The sequence below is a fragment of the Pelodiscus sinensis genome, chromosome 3 (assembly GCF_049634645.1).
Source record: "Pelodiscus sinensis isolate JC-2024 chromosome 3, ASM4963464v1, whole genome shotgun sequence".
NCBI classification, from domain to species: Eukaryota; Metazoa; Chordata; order Testudines; family Trionychidae; genus Pelodiscus; species Pelodiscus sinensis.
Window position 1 is genome coordinate 21,655,297 of NC_134713.1, and position 8,914 is coordinate 21,664,210.

The window sequence follows — 8,914 nt, forward strand, 5'->3', positions numbered from 1 at the left end:
AGGTCCTGAGATTTTTCAAAACTGTTGAGGGAATTTGGATAATTAGTTCCCATTAAAATTGCATTTCAGTTTCTTTTTAAACAACATAAAATAATTTGCATTTCTGCAACAGTTTTTATAATTTGTCCTCACAATGTGAGGTTTCAAGCCTTGGGGACATTCATGAGGAGCTGGAACTGGAAGATAGCGAAAGAGTATGAAGAGAGGCAGAGGATGGTGATTGCTTTGGCAAGGAAAAGCGAGTGTTGCAGCTGAATTCTGAGGGTTAGCTGAAGGTTAGGAACACCAGAGACAGATGTTGTGTATTCCTGGAGTGAAATGATATCTAAAGAAGGGTTTTGTTGGTAGGGATGGGCAGCAAAGGATTGATTCTTGACATAATTTAGAGGAAAACAGAGACGGATTTAGTCATGACAAGCCTCAGCTGAGCCTTGATCCAAAGCCTGTTAAAGACAATGGAATAACTCCCATTGATTTCAGAAGACTCTGGAACATGCTCCTGTTGTAAGCAGATTTATCTCCAATAGTTTCAATGAAGCTGCGGGTGTGGACTTCTTTGTTGGAGGAGGAGAGAGGAGTGAAAGATCATCCCTAGTTTGTGAGTACCAGAAATCTTTCTTTAAAAGCAACACAGGGAAACAAAACAAAATAAAAATGCTCTTGAGTATATGAGCAAGGCCTTCTGGCATGAGACTTTAAGCCCATTGAAAATTAAAGCTGATTTGCAGAATTTCCACTAAGGGATGGTTCTTTTGGTTTTATAGCAATGCCTAAGTAGGATTTATGTACAAATAACAATATTAATATTTATTTGCTTCTTGGATTAAATGAAAAATTCAAAATCCTTTTTAACTGTATTGTCCCTTAAGTGTTCCATTTCTTAGCAAGACTGTTAAGTAACGTGTTACATCAGAAATGATTTTATCAGTGATGTATAAACCTAGACTTTCATCTTGTTTTCCAATTAATCACCTGATCTTTGTCTTCTTGTGTTTCTCCTCCTCCTACATTACTATTCTTGCCTTTGGCTTCATTCATGGTATGCAATTCAGCAAGAAACAAAACAACAGATTTCATAATTTGGGGTATCTAACTTCAGACACCTAGTTTCTGATATTTGTTTGTTTGGTTTGTTTTTGTTTTTCCTGAGTGCTGAGCAATGCAGCTCCTACAACATTTAGTTGGAGTTTTGTGTGGGCAGCACTTCTTGGATGTACAGAAGTTTTCAAATGTCTCAAATGGGTCTTCCAAAACAGTAGCAGTTAGAAAACTCTGACTGTAACCTCTGTGGGCTTCACTAGGGTATTCTGTAAAATGGACAGCATTATTACTAAGCACTCTGGGAGATCCTAAGATAAAAGGTGGTGTAGAAGTGCAAATGGCAATTGTCCTTCACTATATTTTTGTAATTTCTTATAGCATGTTTGCTATTTCTAATGTCATTTGCTCTTTTAGGGTATGTCTAGACTACAGGCTTTTGTCGACAGAAGTTTTGTCGACAGATACTGTCAACAAAGCTTCTGTCGACAAAGAGCGTCTACACTACATTCAGTTCTGTCGACAAAGCAAGCTGCTTTGTCGACATGGCAGTGTAGACGCAAAGGACAGTTTAGATGCAATAACGCTTTCTGTCGACAGAACTCTGTTGACAGAAGGTGTTATGCCTCGTAAAATGAGGTTTACCAGCGTCGACAAAACTGCTGAGTTCTGTCGACGTTATGTCGACAGAACTCAGCGGTAGTGTAGACGCAGGTTTAGTTTTGTCAACAAAAGTCCACTTTTGTCGACAAAACCCTGTAGTCTAGACACACCCTTAGTCTCAGATAACATTTCTTTGATGTCAACACGATTTAATTTCTAATATCCTTTTATTTTATATATGTCTTTCCTTCTGCTTATTAAAAATAGTCAGTGTATGAATTTCAAACTCTTCTTTGTTAAGTATTCTTTAGGGGGTATAGTTAAACTATTAACTTTTTTTTCCTCTCAGACTTCATGAAGTTGACTAAAAATAAGATGTAGATTTCTGAATTCTATGTGCTTCAACTGCCTGTCTGTCTGTGTTAATCTGGTAACACAGTTTGTATCACCACCAAAGCACATTTCAAAATATATCATGTCTGTAGGCTAGTTGGATGGAGATGTGGCAGTGAGGAAAAGCAGCTGTCATTCACTGAACACCTAACTAATGTTATTTCAGCTTCTTTTTAAACTTTTTGTCAACCGAGATATTAAGTTCTGCCTCTTGAGAAGGTCCCCTTATACAAAATAAGAGTGATAAATTCTAAGGAACGAGCATTAAGTACAATATGCTGATTCCTAATATATATTTGTGTCCTAGTGTTTGCTAATATTTTTTATGAAGTTAATCAGAAAAATTTTCTTTGTGGATTTGTCTTGGTATTCTTGTAGCATTTAATATTAAAAAGCAAAAGACTGAGTTACTGATCAGGTAGCTACATAATACTATGAAGAACTTGTTAATGTGCATCATTACCCTGTACTGGACAGTTAAATAGTTATGATGCTATATCTGGGACGATATATTGCTGATTCTCGCACATTTTTGTCCTGTATTTCAAGTAATAGGGCTCTAGTATTTTGGAGCAAGATGAATAAATTCTATTCCTTCTCCTTCATAGGAACTGAAGATGCAGAATCTGTTGGATGTATTTGAAAGTCCAAAAATAACACACTGCATTTCTGGGGGATGAGGAGGTAAATGACATTTATGATTCACCATGCAACCGAACACCCAGTAAAGACAAGAACCTCTCAGAAAAAAAGAGACCCTAGTGTTCTAACTGCTTACTTATGTCCTAAGTGAGGCTATGTCTATACTCGCGGCTTCTTGCGCAAGAACATCTTGCGCAAGGATTCTTGTGCAAGAAGTCTTGCGCAAGAAAACGTCCACACTGCCATGTGCGAGCTGTGCTTTTGCACAAGAGCGCCCATGGCAGTGTGGATGCTCTCTTGCTCAAGAAATCTCTGGTGGCCATTTTAGCCATAGGGCTTTCTTGAGCAAGAAATCCCTGCCAAGCATCCACACTGCTCGCTTGCACAAGAACTCCTGCGCAAGAGGGCTTACACCTGTTAAAAAAGAGTGTAGCTCTTGTGCAAGAAGCCCTCTCTTACTACACTGTACTGTAAATCTCCTTGCGCAAGAGTGGGTGGGCATTGTGGACGCTCTGCAGATTCTTGCGCAAGAACGGCCATACTTGCACAAGAACCCACAAGTGTAGACATAGCCTGAATGTGTGTGTTTCAAATCAGGTAAGGAAGACAGGAATCAAATGAGGCACTGAATTATTTTTTATGCCAGATTATCCTAATCAACAAGTATGCCATTTTATTGATTTTTAGGTCATAAATTCAAGATGTAAATTGGTCACCAGACAAGTTCTAGCATTCAGTGGACTGTGGCTGTGGCAAAATCAGTTGCTGATTATGGGATGCTGTTATTTAAGAATGCGATATTGTCATAATCTGAGAACTGCGAGTATTCTACTACTGGGGTGATATCTGGCCCCTCTGAAGTTAATGGCAAAATTCTCATTGACTTTAATGGACCCAGGATTTTGTCCCTGGGATGGAGGCAAGATTGGTAAGACTACATAAGCAATTAACTGTTTCATCTCTCTTAATAAAACAATACAAAGCCTGTAATAGTTTGTATGCACCTGAATTAATATTCTGCTTAACAGTACCTTGCTGAACAATAGGCAGCTTTCCTTTCTACTACCAAAGGCTTGATAAAAAAAAATAATAATCTTCAGGTGAAATAGACCATCAGTAATTATTACTTATTTCACAAATGGTCCCATCTGCCTGGAAAATCAGATGTTTATTAAAATTACCTTTTTCCAATGAATCTGCAAGATGGAGTGGAGCTTTCATGAGAAACACTACATGATCTGGTGGAGTCACATTTGATCCTCCTGGAAGATAATGGGGGCTCTCCCACTCATTTGGGAAACTTAACCTCTCTGCCTCAATTATTTCATTTGCAAAATGGGTGTAATACTAACTTATACTACCTCCGAGGCATGCTGAGAATTAGTGCTGTAAAGGCTGTACAGATGTAAACGGCTACCATATGTAAAAGTTAAGTATTATTATTTCAGGATTATGGACAGAACATGGAAATAAACATTGAAATATTTTGATCTTGTTTGATTTCAATTCTAGAACTGAGCATAGGCTTAGAATGTAAGGGGCGGGGAAAGGTGTGGTTTTTGTTTTTCCTTTCTGGAACAGCCATTGTTATAGCCCTTGTTTGACATAATTTAAAACATCCAATTGCCTAATCAAATTAATCCAAACTGATACTCTAAGGAACAGGTCTAAAGAGAGAGAAAAAATTGAGTACATTTAAACTAACTTTTAAAAACTTTGTGCTTTCAGGATACAGCAGCTATTTTGTAAAACTAGGTTGAAGTTGAAAACCCTCACAGTTTGGCAGGATTGTGCTCTATATAACAATTCTGCAGTATATCAGTTCAATTTCTGTGTCTCCATATAGGAAACTGAAGAGAGGTAAATGTCAACAACATGCCAGGATCTGATTTATTCTGAAATTTCATTTGTCCTGTAATATGTTCTGACAGGAAAATTGTAGACTGCATTGAATGTGTAATATTAACATCTTTGCCTGCAGCAAATATCCTTTTTGCAATATTAATGCGTGGGTGAGGAATCAAGTTTTAACCACAAAATACAATTGTACTGAAACTAAAGAAAATTAATGTTTCTTTTTCATAAACAATCAACAGCCTAATTATCTTTTTTATGACTTATTCCATTTACTAAGTAAGTGTATAAATGACTGAAATGAGAACTATAAAATAGAAATGCAGAGACATATGTCACCTTAATAATATTTTTAAAGTGATATGCTACTTTTTGTAGTAAAGCATAGCATGGACTATGATATATATAACAATGTACTGCAAAAATGAGTTGAGTTACTATGGCTTCAAACAAATGAAACAAAGAATTTGATGAAGATATAAACCCTGTGTGTGTTTGTCTGTGTATGTTCCTTCTGTGTACTGTCCCAGCTCTGTGCCAGTAGTTGACATGACTGACTTTGAATGTACCACCCAATGAATACAGGAACCATTCGGTTATTAAGGCATGCACCCCGCTTTATCATGAGTATCCTCTAGATTCTGTCGGAGCACAAATATATGTATGCCCATAATAATGGACCAGCTCAATGAATTGCAGAACATGCCATTCCTCCTTGGGCTAGGTGTAGAGTGGCCAGGTGTCTGGTATTCACCCGGACAGTCCGGTATTTTCACCTCCTGTCCGGTAAAAAAAATTCAGAGAATACCGGACACCTAAGATGTCCAGTATTTTCTGATTTTTTCCCCCTAGCCAGGAGGCAAAAATGCTGGGCACCTGGCAACCCTACAAACACTCAGCACCCAAACTGGGGTTTGTGTATCCTGCTAACAGGTGCATTACTAGCAGGGAAAGATACAATAAAATCTCATATTCCAAGGAATGGAAGGGAGTATGGACAAGCTAACCTTGAGTTTCTGCAAGTTTATTACTGAGTGCTTGTGTGAATTTTTGTTAAATTTGCTTTTGCCAATAAGTAGAAACTAAGTTTTTCAGCTTCTAGGGAAATTGTTTTAGTCCATTAGAAGTTATGTTTTTTTTAGATATAGGGTATTCTTAGGCTTTACATAAAATCATTGGTAAAGGTACAGGAAAAGGACTGTCACTTAAACTATATAATGAGGGTCAGAAGAGAAGATCACTGGACTCTAACTCTAGGACTCAACTCAAGAGTAAAGCTGCCAGACCTCTTATTCCCTGCCCAGACATACAATAACTGTGGCCTCAGAGATGCAATCCTGACTGGCGTTTAGGAGATGGCTGTCTGCTTTATTGGGAATAGTGAGCATTGGATGTTTGTTGTATGTATTGTGAGGATGAATTGCTAAGGGTTTTAATGTCAAGGCTCTTTCCCTTGGAAAGGGCCATTAATGCATAAAAAGCCAGTGCAGAGCAGATAGCTCTAAATTTTTACGGGTAATAAAAGAGCTGGAGATCCTTCTTTTAAACCATACTGAAAGCCTAACAGGGTGTCCTGGCCCTTCCTGGTGGGGAAAATGAAATTTACAGTAATAACTACAATCAAATCAGTGAAATGGAGAGCTGCACAAATAATAGAAAGTCCAGACACTTAAAACTACCTAAGCATTGCTGTGCCTGATTTGGGAACCTAAATCTCATTTTTAGAAGGGATTTAAGCACTTAATAGCCTAAAATGTATTCACTGAGAAACTCTCCCAATTGTCTTTGTTACGAACTTAAAGCTGCCCATTCTAGCTATATTTGATTCAATGGATTCATTGCTTTGTCCTTAATTAAGCAGATATATAAAATATCCCCTACTCGTTCTGCAAGCTTTTCCCCATGCTAACTTATATTTCAGTGTGCTGGAGCAATCAATCAGAAATTAATCTCTAAGAGCAGCACATTAGAACAAGCAAATTAAATGAAAGCGAGTTTAATTTATGTGAAGAGGACATTGCTGAACTCGTAATTTGTCAGAAACAGTAAAAAATGTCAGCTTTCAGAAAACCTTATCACTTTTGCATACAATATAATATTTTATGAAAAATCTTTACGGAAAGCTAAACATAATTTGCTCTGTATTGAAACTGTAGAATACATTTCCAGGAAATAATGAAAAATATTGCCCTTTCTAACACCTTAATAACCTTCCAATTTCAAAATATGGCACAATACTATTGATTACAGTGTTCTATATATTTAAAGTATTTATGAGGCCCTTATATATTGGTATTTATGTGTAAAATAGAGTTTAGCTAACTATTCAAATCCTTGGGCAGGTTATTTCCTATATTTTAAGCTCTTTAGCAAACGTGCCATATCTTTCTCTAAAATGACTAGTATGACATTGTTCAGTTTCAGAAATGGCTCTATAGATGTGATAGACAGATTTAACATTACATTTAGATTTATAAATACAGGTTGAATCTCTCTACTGTGGCACTTTTGGGATTTGACTGATGCCAAATCAGAAAATTTACTGGACCAGAGAGGGTCAGTATAATCTAGAAGCATTACCCACATAACCATTGCTTACTGGGAACTTAGAAGACATTTAGGTGTAAATTAAAGCTAAATAACAGTGAAGAAAACTGAGAACCATGACTGGTGGCTGTAAACAAACTATGGGAACATGGGAAACTTGGCCATACACATGATAAGTGGACATTCAGCTAACTAAAATAATTCCAGGCCACGGATGTTGCCGTACTAGACAGTGCCGGACTAGAGAGGTTCAACTGTCTGTAAGGATTAATAAATGATTTGTCCATATTTTAATCTATTGTTATAGATGGATACTTCCCACCAGTGTATTGACAGCCATCTATTACATGTACTAGTTATGTTGTAACATATTTAAAACATCTATTTACTCATTTACAATCAGTTATTCATAAAATGTGACCATAATTATAGTAAAGTTAATTTCAATCATTCTGTCTTTGTGATTCTTTCATGTGTAGCTTCCATAAGCTCTTCCACTATTAGTGTGAAAACCCATGATAAGCAAATTTTACTTTTTTTTGCAAATGCATCACTTTATTGACTCATTCACTTTATGATCAACTATAATCCCCAGATCCTTTTCAGCAGTATTACCTCCTTGCCAGTTATCCCCCATTTTGTAATTGTTCATCTGATTTTTCATCTTTGCTGAAATAATTTGCACTTGAAATCCATTGTCTTAATTTGAGGATTTCATTCCTTTTCTCTCCTTAGTATCATGAAATCACTTTTACCCAAATATTTTTCCATCTTTAGATTGCAACCAATTCTTCCATATTAGTTAGAATCAAGTTTAAAATGTCTCTCCCCAGTGACTTCTTCCACTTGTAAAAACACCTGTCTCTTTACAGTTCAAGAACTTATTGCAAATTCCTTGTTTTCCATATTATTTTCCTAACATGTGATGGGGTAAGATCCTCCCGCATTAGGCCAGAAGGGGTTAACTCCACTCTGAGGGCCAGGGAGTTCACACCCCTGAAGCCTGCTGGGCATGCTCCTGCTGCATGGGTATAAAAAAGGGCTGCTCAGGGTAGATGAGGCTGACCACTGTAGGGCTGTGTCCAGACTCAGGGGTTTTTTCGAAAAAAGGCTTCACCTTTTTTCTAGACTGCAGCCGCGTTCTTTCGAAATTAAATCGAAAGAACGCGGCTTTTCTTTCCACGGCGGTAAACCTCATTTCACGAGGAAGAACGCCTTCTTTCGAAAGTGCTTCTTTCAAAAGAAGGTGTTCTTGAATGTAAATAGGGCTTCTTCGAAAGAGAGCATCCAGACTCACTGGGTGCTTTCTTTCGAAAAAGCGGCTTGCTCTTTCGAAAGTTCCGCGTGCAGTCTAGACGCTCTCTTTCGAAAGAGGCTTGCAGTCTAGACATAGCCTAGGGGAAGGAGCTCAGGCAGGAACTCTTGAGCAGCCCCTGCAGCCAGAGCACCAGGAGCAGCCACCTCCGGAGCAGCACCAGCTGCAGTTGCAGCACCGGGCAAGGGAGTGGCCAGACTGGGAGTGAAGGCCAGAGCCACATGCTGAGGACAGTGTGGTGCACCGGTGGGGTAGGAAGTGGCCCAGAGCAGAGGATTGTCCTCAGGGAGCTCGGCGTGTTCCGGCCGGTGTCCCCGCCAAGCAGGCAGCAAGAGCAGTCGCTGCCAACAGGGCTCTGAGCCGGGACCAGGGTCCTCCGACCTCCCCATGCCACTGTAATCCAGAGCCCTAAATGTAGAGGAAGTTTAGCTGGGAAATAGGCCGGAAGCCTGTTTACACCTTGAGGGAGTGAGGCTGTGTTTGTGACTAGGCCTGAGGGACTGTAATTATCCTAACGGGTGC

General features: G+C 38.6%; 1 long non-coding RNA gene across 1 annotated transcript; it reads left to right on the forward strand.

The window, feature by feature from the left end:
- The first annotated feature begins 364 nt into the window (after window positions 1-364).
- On the forward strand, window positions 365-7,474 carry LOC102463787 (uncharacterized). The gene is made up of 3 exons (XR_012902235.1): window positions 365-598; window positions 2,643-2,718; window positions 3,364-7,474. It is a non-coding gene; the product is annotated as an uncharacterized LOC102463787 (long non-coding RNA).
- The last annotated feature ends 1,440 nt before the right edge of the window (window positions 7,475-8,914 follow it).